This window comes from Hydra vulgaris, chromosome 03 (assembly GCF_038396675.1).
Source record: "Hydra vulgaris chromosome 03, alternate assembly HydraT2T_AEP".
Lineage (NCBI taxonomy): Eukaryota > Metazoa > Cnidaria > Hydrozoa > Anthoathecata > Hydridae > Hydra > Hydra vulgaris.
Window position 1 is genome coordinate 9,090,446 of NC_088922.1, and position 13,461 is coordinate 9,103,906.

At 31.0% G+C, this 13,461-nt stretch overlaps 1 protein-coding gene across 1 annotated transcript in view; it reads left to right on the forward strand.

Moving 5' to 3' along the window:
* The first annotated feature begins 515 nt into the window (after positions 1-515).
* LOC100204155 (ectonucleoside triphosphate diphosphohydrolase 7) overlaps positions 516-13,461 on the forward strand; it is a 38,321-nt gene continuing 25,375 nt past the window's right edge. The window contains exon 1 of the mRNA XM_065792268.1: positions 516-624. The gene's annotated coding sequence lies outside the window, so the exon portion shown is untranslated. The remainder of the gene's footprint in view (positions 625-13,461) is intronic.

Below are 13,461 nucleotides of genomic sequence, written 5' to 3' on the forward strand. Positions count from 1 at the left end.
AGCAAATTTAAAAAAAAATAAATAAACATTAACACATTTTAAATAAAGGCACTGATAATTTTTTTTAAAATTCGCAAAATAGTTTGAAATTGTGGCATACCTTATTCTTTGTTTATTAATATTATTTTAATATGTTTTACTGATAAAGATTTTTTTTGTTAAAAACGCAAAATATATGCTAAATGCACGATTTCTATGTAACTATATCTATTTTGTTTGATTTAATTAAAGTAAAGTAAAATTTATATTATTCTTCTTTCTATACGAGGCATAAATTAATTTTTTCATATCCATAAATGTTCATAGATATTGTATCTATTTATTTATTTTTTTTCATTCTTTTTTTTTTAATTTTTTTTATGTCTTTTAATTTAACTAGCTAATCCTTACTTTTTGTTATACATTTTTATGTTTTTTATGACATTCCACTCCTTTAGTGAGTACCAATTGTAGTTCGATATTAATGCTATATATAAAATACTGTCAGTATTTTATTTAAAAGTCTACCTAAAATATTTTTTCAGTGAAATCTAAAATTAGTTAAACTTTTTAGTTTAAAATTTTTCCGTCTCCTTTCAAAGAAAATGATGTGCATGTGTGAAGAAGACAGCCACGACTTATAAGGTGAGTTTTAAACTTTGTTATTGTTGCAAATTTCATGCTATCAGCACAAGGAAAAAGAAAAAATAAGCTTGGCAATTTATTTCCAACTTTAGATTAAATTTGGTCAGAACAAGGGTTGCATGAAGTTTTTAACACAAAGATTTCACCATAACTAGCGATTCCAGAGCGCAACAAAAAATGTTTGGCGTTTGATAAAAAACACATAATTTTCATGAACTTTACTCTCTTATATCTTTTTTTGTAATTAAGCTAGAACCTTGAGATTTTTTGCATCAATTAATTTGACTTAACCTCTTTCCAACCATATGTAGAATGTATAAGTTTAATCTGGCTTCACTTATATATTACTCTTGTCTTGAGACCATTATTTATAAAAAAAATATATTCTGCAGACACATTTTTTCAAAATTAGTTTTTAAAAGTATGATTTTCTAAGCACTAAAACACATCTAATTTGTATGAAACTTTCATTATATATCAAAAAAGGGACATGGAATCTAATAAGATGTGGACTCTTTAACATTCATACATAATTATTTAGTTCTCAGCGTTTAAAAACTTCAAAGTTAATATATATATATAAAAAAACTGTTTTTTGAAAGAGTCTATGTGGAAAAGGCAATTATAACCTTTCCTTTTTGATACAAGTATTTAAGTTTCCTAAAAGATTTGGTTCTTAGGATTTACATATAGAAATTATGATATAATGCTTTTTTCCCTTAATGTATTGTTTGTTTTGATTTTCGTGCTAGATTTTTTATGTTTTTTAATTTTTATTTCAGTGCTATTTCACAGCTTCCATACCTAAGGACAAGGCATTTTGTCAAAAAAATCATCAGTTTTTTCCAGCAAAAAATGCAATAACTTTGGATCTTCGGAACTTTGGAATAAAGTTAAAAGACCCCTAATTTTTTAAGTTTTTTTTTTAGCTCTATACAATCGTATTATTCATATATAAAAATGAATGTCTACCATAACAACATAGAAACAAAGTCGGCATAAAATTGCCAACCTCAGACATTTTTAGGCCAGCATTTAGCCATGTCAACTTTAATTTTAAGGGCTGTATTATATTTTGCTATACATAGTTTTTATATCCAAAGATATTGTCGGCTTAGCAAAGAAACAGCCACAAATAGTCATAAAGATTTACCCAAAAAGTATTGTATATTATTGGCTAACATTTTGAGTCTCAAAGGACTAGTCTGAGTTTAAGGTGGCTTGGTTTATATATAAATTGCACAACAGCCTAGGTTTTTACATTTTGTTTGATGCTCATTTTTAACTAACTGTGCTATTCTGTCATTTTTGATCTTGGTTTTTGGTTTAGATAAAAAAGTTTTTTAAATAACTTTCTACTCTTAATTTTTTTTCAGTTAAAAGTTAAAATTACTGCACAATTATAGTATACACAATTAAAAAAATATTTGTTGGCATTAAAGTTATTTTAGTTTAAGTATTATATATTTTGTTTAGTTAAGTTTTTATATACTTATTTTATTTATTACTGGGTTATTCCATATGAAATTACCTAGTTTTTTGAAAGTGCCCCAAAGTACCATCTCAGATTTGCTTCAAATTTGACTACCCACAGATGTTGACTACCCACACAAAAAAACAACCCTGAAAATTTCAGTTTGATTCACTGAATGGTTTATAAGTTATTATTGATTCGATATTGTTATATAATATTGATAATATTATATTTTGATAACAAAATTATAAAAGTTTGAGTATGTGGAGCTGACAGTAGATTTTTTTTATTTTTGAAAGACCATAACTTTGTAAATAAAAAACGCAATTTTATAAAAATTTGTATAGTAATAGTTTTTCATTCAAATAATTCATTTTTGTATTGCATTTGCATTGTTTTGAACTGACTTTAAACAATTTGAGTAATTGTTCTTCAAAGTTGCTAAATAACACAATTTTGTATCCTTGCAGTTCAATACCTACTAATAGTCGGTACCAATTTATTTTTAGTTTTGTGTACTTAGAGTAACCACTTGTGGTAAAAATTAAAATTATGTGTTAAAAGTTAGTTAAACACTTGCTGCAGGCTGTTAAATTTTAAATATTGTTAAATTTTAAATATTACTTTTTAAAAACATATGCTCTATCTTATTGGGGTTATCTTTTTCTGGACATTTCCGGAATTCCGGATAATTTTTTCAACTTTAAGTTTTTTCGGATACCCAAAACATTTTCCATACATGCAAGTTTAGGTATAAAGACTTAAGAGGTAAATAGATTCTACCTGTTGACCAGGCTTGCACCCCTTCTTCATCTGTTAGGCTGGCGTAGATGTTTTTTTAATACATTGATTTTAGGATTTTATTGATTCAGTTTAGGATATTGAATGCTGGATCTTCTTGACTCAATGCATGGGTTTTGCTTGTGTTTCTGTTTTTATAACTAGCCAACTCATTATATTATCCCCTAATGAGGGTACAGCTCTAAAACTCACTTTAATGGTTCTGAGGCTGGCTGGTAGTCAGATTTCCTAAATTCTGTGGTAGCTCTCAGACAGGCTGATTTCACCCATTTGTTGGGAAACTAGGTTTGAATCCACAGACTATTCTTTCCTGTGCTTTTTTTTTAGCACCACTTCATCCAGCTACTGTGTTGTAGAAGGCCTCCTAGGCAAAGACTTAAGAGGTAAATAGATTCTACCTGTTGACCAGGCTTGCACCTCTTCTTCATCTGTTAGGCTGGCGTAGATGTATTTTTAATACATTGATTCCAGTTTAGGATATTGAATGCTGGATCTTCTTGACTTAATGCATGGGTTTTGCTTGTGTCTCTGTTTTTATGACTAGGCAACTCATTCTATTATCTCCTAATGAGGGCACAGCTCTAAAACTCAGTTTTATGGTTCTGAGACTTGCTGATAGTCAGATTTCCTGAACTCTGTGGTAGCTCTATGACAGGCTGATTTCACCCATTTGTTGGGAAACTAGGTTTGAATCCACAGACTATTCTTTCCTGTGCTTTTTTTTAGCACCACTTCACTCTATCGCCTTTCTCTTTGTTCTATATTGCTCTCCTTCATCTCAAGACTGCACTCTTTTTGATGTTATTTCTGATCATATTGACCAAGCCCTTTCTCTTTATCTATCAGCCTATATTGTTATTGTCAATGACTTTAATGCTCATCACACTGGTTGGCTTGACTCTAGTGTCAGTGATTCTGCAGGTATTAAAGCCCACAACTTTTATCTTTCTCAATCCCTAACTCAAGTAAGTCAAAGCCCGCTATTCTCAGGCCATGAAATCTCGTAATTCATCACAAAAATTCGGCTCTCGTGACTTCTGGAGAATCTTATATGGAATACTGATGCCGTATCTGGGGTGGATCTTCTAATGATGCCCTTTCTCTTTTAGACAAGGTGCTAAAACGCATTGCAGGCCTTGTTTCGGGATTTTGCTGCGTAGCGAGAATGCGTAACGCATTTCTAAGTAATTCAACTCAGCAAATATATTTTGCATCGTGAAGATGTTTAGATAAAAAAAGTTAAAAATACATTTTTCTAATAAGAAACTTGTTTATAAGAATCTAGCACCTATCTAGCACCTATCTAGCACAATCTAGCACTTGTTTATAAGAATCTAGCAACCAAAATCTTAAGAATCAATTAGTATTAAGTTACTTTTCAGTTAGAAACTTATTATATATTAAGAGCTTGAGGAATTTTTTCTAATTTTTCACAAACATATAATAACAACAAAACACATAATAAAAAATTAACTACGAAGCATTAACTACGATTGAGAACAAAACTTTAAATGAGTATTTAATTTATTAATCAAAATTTCACTTTGGAAAATGTTTCAATCCAAAAATCAATAGAATGGAAACTGTAAAATTAAAATTAATTTGGTAACTATTTAATTTAAAAAATATATACCTAATGATTCTGCTTTTTTATTGTTTCAAACTGTTATTTTTTATTTATTTTTTAAACAGTTTTGGTAACATTTTTAAACTCACTTATCATTTAATTTACATTTATATACAACATTTAATTGCTTCAAATTTTGAAAAGGTATTATGTAAATGGTGCACAAAAAAGAGCAAAACAGACTTGGGAAGTGGCAGAATTAAATAGCCTTGCTAGACCATAAGATAAATTTTTGAAACAAGATGAAAGTTTGCCAGTTTTGAACACTTCTTTAATTGAAATATACAATTTAAATAGTAAATCTCAACTTGAAAACGATTATGTTGAAGAAAATATGAATGAGCCACAACTTTAAAATATCGATAGCACTATTCAACACAATTTCTGCAACTTATAAGATGTTTAATGATTTTATATATACTAATGCTGCTGGTTTCTAATATCGAGTCAATATAATTTTAGCATGTCAAGATTTTAAGTTATGTAACATTACAACTTTTGAAATGCATTATATTTATGCCATGCTATCTCACAGCACATTTTGGTTGATAATAATATCAGAATCTGCTTACATCATTGGATAATGATGTAGGGCCATGTATAGTAGCTGATATCAGAAGCAGTTGGCTGCATAGGAAGGCAATTTGGCGTTTAATAAGCTTTCATTAAGTGTTTTGTCAGTGAAGTGGAAGCTTTATAAGTTAATAATTAAAAACTGACTCTAAATAAGTTAATAATTAAAAACTGTTTAGCTAAAGTAATAAGTATAATTTGTTAGTTAAGATGGATGATAAACAGTTTTTGTTATGTTTGCACATTATTCACTACGAAGTCTTTTACTTTACTACAAAGTCTGTTTACTTTAGTATGAAACTTAGAGAACAAAACAAGAAATATGCACCACACATCGTTTTGGTGTCATGCTACTCGATTTGGCGCAGTGGCTAAAGAGCAAAAGAAGTTTATTATTTGCAATTCCTATGGTTTGGAGAGAACCAAAAGGCCATAGCACAAATTGCTATTTTTGCATGACAAAAACAGCAGGATTTTTTGGTAAGAACAAAGAGGAGATTGAATATTCTAATGTACTTTCTGCTATTAGGCTTGTGCTTCACAACTACCTTGCTGATTTCTGTGCCTCCTAGTGATATTGATATTGTCAAAAGGGATGAGCTGGTATCTATTCCTTCCTATTATAAAAGTGATGACAGCTTTAATGCACCTGAAAGTAGTAAGCCTTATCTCATAAAACAAACTAAACTCAATGATTTAGTACAAGATCTGATTTTACTGAAGAATAAAAAATCTCTTGTCAAAGAGCACGAAGGTAAACTAATAAACCTATCATTCACTAATATTCTACATAACCTATCATTAATATTCTACATAACCTATCATTAATATTCTACATAACCTATCACTAATATTCTACAAAACCTATCATTCACTAATATTCTACATACACTAAACCTATCATTCACTAATATTCGTGGTCTTCGAAGTAACTTTTCTTCTGTTGAGTCTTATCTCTTGCAAAGTTCACCAGACCTACTTGCTCTTTGTGAGACTAATTTGAGTTCAGCTGTCTCATCTTGTGATCTTAGTGTTGATGGTTATCTTCCTCTGATTCGTAAAGACTCCAATAGCCACATGCTTGGCCTGGGCATTTACATTCGTAAGAATTCACCTGTTTGTCGTGAAACTAGGTTTGAATCCACAGACTATTCTTTCATGTGCTTTCGTTTAGCACCACTTCACGCTATTGCCTTTCTCTTTGTTCTATATCGATCTCCTTCATCTCAAGACTGTACACTTTTTGATGTTATTTCTGATCATATTGACCAAGCCCTCTCTCTTTATCCATCAGCTAATATAGTTGTTGTTGGTGACTTTAATGCTCACCACTCTGAATGGCTTGGCTCTAGTGTCAGTGACTCTGCAGGCATTAAAGCCCACAACTTTTGCCTTTCTCAATCCCTAACTCAAATAGTCAACTTTCCAACTCGCTTTCCTGACAACCCTAATCATTTACCTTCTCTACTCGACTTATGTCTTGTTTCTGATCCTAGTCAGTGCTCAGTTTCTCCACATTCACCCTTAGGTGCTTCTGATCACAGTTTGATCTCTCTAAAACTAATATCTCATTCTTCTTCATCACCTGAATACCCCTACTATCGAACCTCTTACAACTACAGTAAAGCTGACTGGGATTCTTTCCGTGATTTTCTTCATGATGGCCCTTGGGTAGAAATCTTTCAACTTCCTGTCGACAAATGTGCTTCTTATATAACTTCGTGGATTCAGGCTGGCATGGAATCTTTTATTCCCTCTCGACGATTCCAGGTCAAGCCTCACTCTCCTCCATGGTTTTCCTCACACTGTGCTGCTGCGATTGCCAATCGAAACCGTTACTTCCATATTTATCAGCAAAACAATTCTCCAGAAAACAGACGTCTTTTCATTACTGCTAGAAACAACTGTAAAAAGGTTTTGTCTAACGCCAAAACCCGCTATTCTCAGGTCATGAAATCTCGTATCTTATCTCAAAAATTAGGGTCTCGTGACTTCTGGAGAATCTTTAATAATATCAATAATAAGGGCAAATCTATAATTCCACCTCTCTTGTATGGTTCAGACTTTGTCACCTCACCTAAAGACAAAGCCGAACTGTTTGCTAAAAACTTTTCATCAATATCATCTCTTGATTCCACAAATTGCGTTCTACCTGATATTGCCAACAAACAGGTTGATTCATTGCTTGACATTCATATCACTTCAGCATCTGTATCTAAAGTGATTTCCTGTCTAGACTCTTCTACAGCTTGTGGCCCAGACAACATACCTGTTATTGTCTTGCAGAAGTGTTCTCCAGAGCTGTCGTCTATACTCTCAAAACTATTCAACAAGTGCTTATCAGAGTCTTGTTTTCCAGCCTGCTGGAAAGCCGCATCTGTTATCCCTATCTTCAAAAATTCTGGGGAGCGATCTGATTCGTCTAACTACCGTCCCATAAGTCTTCTTCCTATCATAAGCAAGGTTTTTGAATCTTTAATTAACAAACACTTAACTTCTCATCTTGAATCTAATAACTTACTTTCTGACCATCAATATGGATTTCGATCTTCTCGTTCTACAGCTGATTTGCTAACAATATTAACTGACAGGTTTTATCGTGCATTAGATGAAGGTGGAGAGGTTAAGGCCATTGCTCTTGACATTTTAAAAGCTTTTGATAAAGTTTGGCATGCTGGTTTTCTCCATAAGCTTTCTTCTTATAGTGTATTCGGCAACATCTTTAAGATCATTGAATCCTTCCTTTCCAATCGTAGCATTAAAGTTGTCCTCGATGGACAACACTCTTCTTCTTATTCTGTAACTTCAGGGGTTCCTCAAGGTTCTATCCTTGGCCCTATACTCTTTTTAATTTACATTAACGATCTTCCAGATATTCTCACATCTAAGGTGGCATTGTTTGCTGATGATACTACCATTTATTCTTGTCGTGATAAGAAACCAACACCCTCTGATTGCCTGGAGGGGGCATTTGAGCTTGAAAAGGATCTCACTTCTGCTACAGCATGGGGCTCACAGTGGCTGGTGAACTTTAATTCAGATAAAACTCAATTTTTTTCAGCCAACCGTTATCGCAATAATTTAGATCTTCCTATATTTATGAACGGTGATGTACTCGATGAGTCACCTACTCTTCATCTTCTAGGATTAACTCTTACTTCCAATCTTTCTTGGAAACCATATATCAAATCGGTTGCAAAATTAGCATCTGCTAAGGTTGCATCTCTTTATCGAGCTCGCCACTTTCTTACTCTGGATTCTATTCTCTACCTCTATAAATCTCAAATCCGGCCTTGTATGGAATACTGTTGCCATATCTGGGGCGGATCTTCTAATGATGCCCTTTCTCTTTTAGACAAGGTGCAAAAACGCATTGTAAATATAGTTGGACCTGCTCTTGCAGCCAACCTTCAACCATTATCACATCGTCGTAACGTTGCTTCTCTTTCTCTTTTCTACAAATACTATAATGGGCACTGCTCGAAAGAGCTAGCGTCTCTTGTGCCATCTACTAAAATTCATTCTCGTGTTACTCGTCATTCAATTAAGTGTCATCCTTTTTCTGTGACTGTTCCTAAGTGCTCCAAAAACGCTTATTCGTCTAGTTTTTTTCCTCGAACATCAGCTCTTTGGAATTCGCTTCCTTCATCTTGCTTTCCTGATTCATATAATTTGCAATCTTTTAAATCGTCCGTCAATCGTTATCTTGCTCTACAATCTTCATCTTTTCTCTTACAGTAACTTCCAACTTTAATTAGTGGCTGCTTGCAGCCTTGTTGGAAGCAAAGATGTTTAAAAAAAAAAAAAAAAAAAAAAAAAAAAAAAAAAAAAAAAAAAAAAGAGCACGAAGGTAACTGTTTACAGAAAACTAAATGCAAATCTTTTGCATTTTTTTGGTAGGAGTCTTTGTAGGACCTTAAATTAGGTATGTTATAATGAATGACTCCATGTTTATATCAAAGCTGAATGATTTAAAACAGAATTTTTTTTTTTCAGTTTTGTTGTATAGTGATAGAATGTAGATGGTGAATGAGGAATTAGAAATATCAGGAATCAAAATTGCTGATTATTGAGATCAGTGGTATGACAACACAAGCAATATGAAAGGAGAATATAAGGTAGTGAAAAGTTGAATTTTGGAAGTCAACAACAAAGCCTGGTATATGTTGTGTAGTGGACACAACATCAATTAAGTTATAAATGATAGAATAAATGATGAATAAATAATAAATATATGATGGTGTTAAAAACATTATTAAAAGTCAGAATTATTTTACTAGATTAAATAATTTATATAAGATCTTTGCTGCATCAACAAAGTGATGGGCTATTCAAGTAATACTCTTTGGGTATATTGCTTTAAAAGTATAAAAGTTGTGAAATACCAGATGAAAGAAATTATTCTTTTGCAAGATAAGCTTAAAAACGTCATCCTGATTGTAAAACTCATGCTGTATTTTTTATAAAACAAATAAACTCAAAAATTTGTTGTGCTCACAATAATTTAGTATCATTTGTTATCAAAGCTTCACATTTTCAGCTATCTGCTTCAGCTAAAAGATTTGGCTATAATATTGCATTGAAACATACAAAGGCTATGCTATTATTGCTTGATGATTTATTTTGTGATACATTCAAAAACAATTTTGAAAGTATTATAAAATAAGCCAAGAGGCATTGGTAGAAATAAATTTTGCAGCACAGTTCACTGAATGGTATTCTTGTAATATTAACAAGTATTATCAAATATTAACAAGTAGAATCAAAGATTGTCTTGATAAATCACCAGAACCTAGTTCACCATTGCCAAAATAGAGAGTACATAATCTCAAGAGGTTGACAGACTATTGTTGTTATACAGACCATAAAAATATTAAACAGACCATAAATATATTATACAGACCATAAAAATAAAGCAAATGAGAAGTATGATGATATTGGTGATAAATCAAATGAAGATATTGAACCAATAGACGAAGAAATTGATCTAATTGAATGCTGTGATGGTATTGATATACATAATCTCATTTCTGAAATTAACGATGAGTGTAACCATCTAACTCCAGTGGCCGACGATAAATTAAAACAATATTATTTTAATATATTAATCAACATAGTACAAGATTTATTACAAGAACGATTTGAATCATATAACTCTTAAAAACAAGTTTTCGGCTTTGTTTTTGATAATAAAAAGCTAAAAACTAAGAATCCAAATGAATTCAGTACTAATTGTACAAATCTGGCCAAACACTTCGAAAATAATGTTGAAGAGGTGGAGTTTAAAAATGAACTTTCTATTTCAAGGTATATTTTAGAAGCTAGTTAGACTGTTGCAGAAAATTTGGTATTCATTTTAGAAAGTAATTTATCATATATAGAATGATTTTAACAATACCCATTACCGTTGCTTCTTGTGTTTTAAAATGTTACAGGACAGACTTTCAGAATTGGCAATACTGTCAATAGAAAGTGCAACTGCCAAAACAATTGATTACAGTTATATAATTGATAAATTTGCAAGCAAAAAGGCTAGGAAAATTAATTTATAATTTCTTTGTATAAACTTTTTTTAAATAACACTCAATAAAAATGAGTTCAATTGAGTAAAAAAAAAATTTTTAAAGGGTCCAAAAAAGTTACAGCATAGCTCTGATGGATGGAGCAATTATTTGATATATTACTTTGTCAAATGGACAAAAACTGACTTCATTGTGCATCATTAGTCCATTTCAAATTTAGTTTGGTTTTATTCATGAACTTTCCCTACTTACCATATATCCCTATATACCATTCATCATTGTAAAAGCATCCAATGCATTTACTGGGTTTAAAATTTGAAGGAAATTTTTGTACCAAGTTAACATTATTCAGCGAATAGGTATCATAGCCAGTATCACTAGAGATGCTCTTTTTAAAAAATTTCTGTCTACCTTGTATAAACTGTTCTGTTGAATACTGTTCTTAACTCTTCATATCATTTATCTTCATATCATTTATTATGCGGTAGTGGTGCAGTGTTAGAGCGCTTGCTTTATAAGCAAGAGGTTCCGAGTTCGATCCCCACCACGTCCCTGGTAGTACTGCGCTCAACTTGTTTCTCCGCACAGCGGCCTTGTTCGTCAAGGTTCGTGTTTCAGAGTTATAGAGTTGAGAGAGGGTTATAACCACTATTAAGTAGCCTCCTCATTTGTAGCGACCTTCTCGGCCTTGAGGAGGTGAATAATAAAAAAAACAAAAAAACTTGCCCTTTTGATGGTGCATCAGGTACAACAAAGTCACAAACTCAATTTTAGTAAACAAAAAATATAATAAAACTAAAATGAGTTGGATTAATTTTAAAATCATTGAAAAAAAAAATTAATTTTGTAAAAGCTTCTTGAACAAATGAAATAATAATTAAAAAAATGTTATGAGCTCATACAAATTTTTAGACAATTTAAAAGCTCAATTTATTTACATACCTGAAACTCTACCCAAAATTAATAAAATTTGAAATCAATGATCACACGTTTGCTAGCGTAAATTATTCATTATATGCAAACCACAGCAACATCTCATGCTATATTGAGGTTTAGCAATATTTATACATATCACCCTAAAGTTATCCTTATTAAACCTTGACATGTTTCCATCTGAATCACTTAGTTGTGAAATTATAGCAAATGAATCACTTAGTTGTGAAATTATAACAAAAACTTCTAAGTTGTTACTAAGCTTATACTACATATCACCAAATAGTGATATAGTGTATTTAACTGCATAAATCAGCACATCGCCAAATTTTCTGAAAAATATCCAAACATTCTTATAGTAGTAGATTTTAACTACCCAGATGTAAGTTGGTGTAATCAAAAACAACCTATTTCAAATAACTCAATTAAATTCACTTCATACCTATTTCAAATAACTCAATCAAATTCACTTCAATTAAATTAACTTCAAATAAATCAACTAAATTTATTGAAACTGTTCGTGATTCTTTTTTAAACCAATATATTTCAAAAGCACCACATATCAGACCAAACCAAAATTTATCTACAATTCAGCTCTTATTTATATTTGATGAAAACACAATTTCCTTTTTAAAATACTTAGCACACATAGGCACAAGTTTTCATCAGCTATTTTACTTTGCTCTATTGATTGAATCTACTGAAAATCTACAGCCTACATTTAATAATGAAAACAATGAAAATCTACAGCCTAAATCTACAATTATACAATACTTTTATACACAAAAGGGAGTTATGATAAAATTATCAATTTAAGACCTTGCAACTATTAAACTCTGTCCAACATCTAACTCTGAACAACTGTCTTTTACAATAAGCTTAAAACTAGTATAAACAACAATATACCAAAATCTATTATCAAAAACGTAGAATGTGCAAAATGGATTGACTATCGAATACTAAATAAATAAAAAAATGAACAGGCAGAATTTTGCCATTATATATCAAAAAGAAGTGAAAAAACATATAATGAGAAAATCTGCTTTCAAACAATATTGATCTAAGTCCATAAAATATCAAAACAAACCTCCTTAATCTAAACACATCTAAATGATTAGGCCCTGGTGAATTACATTTGATAGTATTTAAAAAAACTAGCTTTCAAATTTCAAAACATTTATCTATTTTTAACCAAGTCCTTGATAGCAGTTCAATACCACAAATATGGTATTGAACCGCTTTCAATGAAAAAGATGCAACAGTTTCACAAATATTTTAAAAAGGAGACAGATCGAAAGCTTTTAATTATAGACCTATCAGTCTAACTTGTATCTCAATGAAAAATTAAAAAAAAAAGTTAAAAGTTGAGTTCCCCACGGCTCAGTCCTTTCTGCATTACTTTTCATTATTTATGTCACCGATATCCCTGAAGTAATCAAGTCATAAGAAGCACTATTTGCTGATCAAAATCTTTCGTTCTCTTGAAAATCTCTGCAAGAATTACAAAACGATATTGGCGCTCTTGTCATATGGTCTCAAATTGGGAATGAAATTTAACAATGATAGATGCTCTGTACCAGGTTTGGCCAGAAAGGCGTGCAATTTTAAGTCTTTATATGACCATGAAAATAATATTTTGTTTTGATGATTTAACCATGGTTTTTAATAAATACGCTGAAAAAATCATTTTTTAATTCGGTTGAAAATAAATAACTTCAACACATAAGTCTTTACTAACGTTTTTATATTAGCAAAATGCTTTTAAATAAAGTAGCTAATGATTTTAATTTAAGTATAATTAAAAGTTGTATAGTTTTTTATTTATATTATTTAATTATATAAGATTTTTTTTATGATTAAAAATAAAATAAGTAAAAGTATGGTCTTTTAAAATTAAAAAAAAAAGT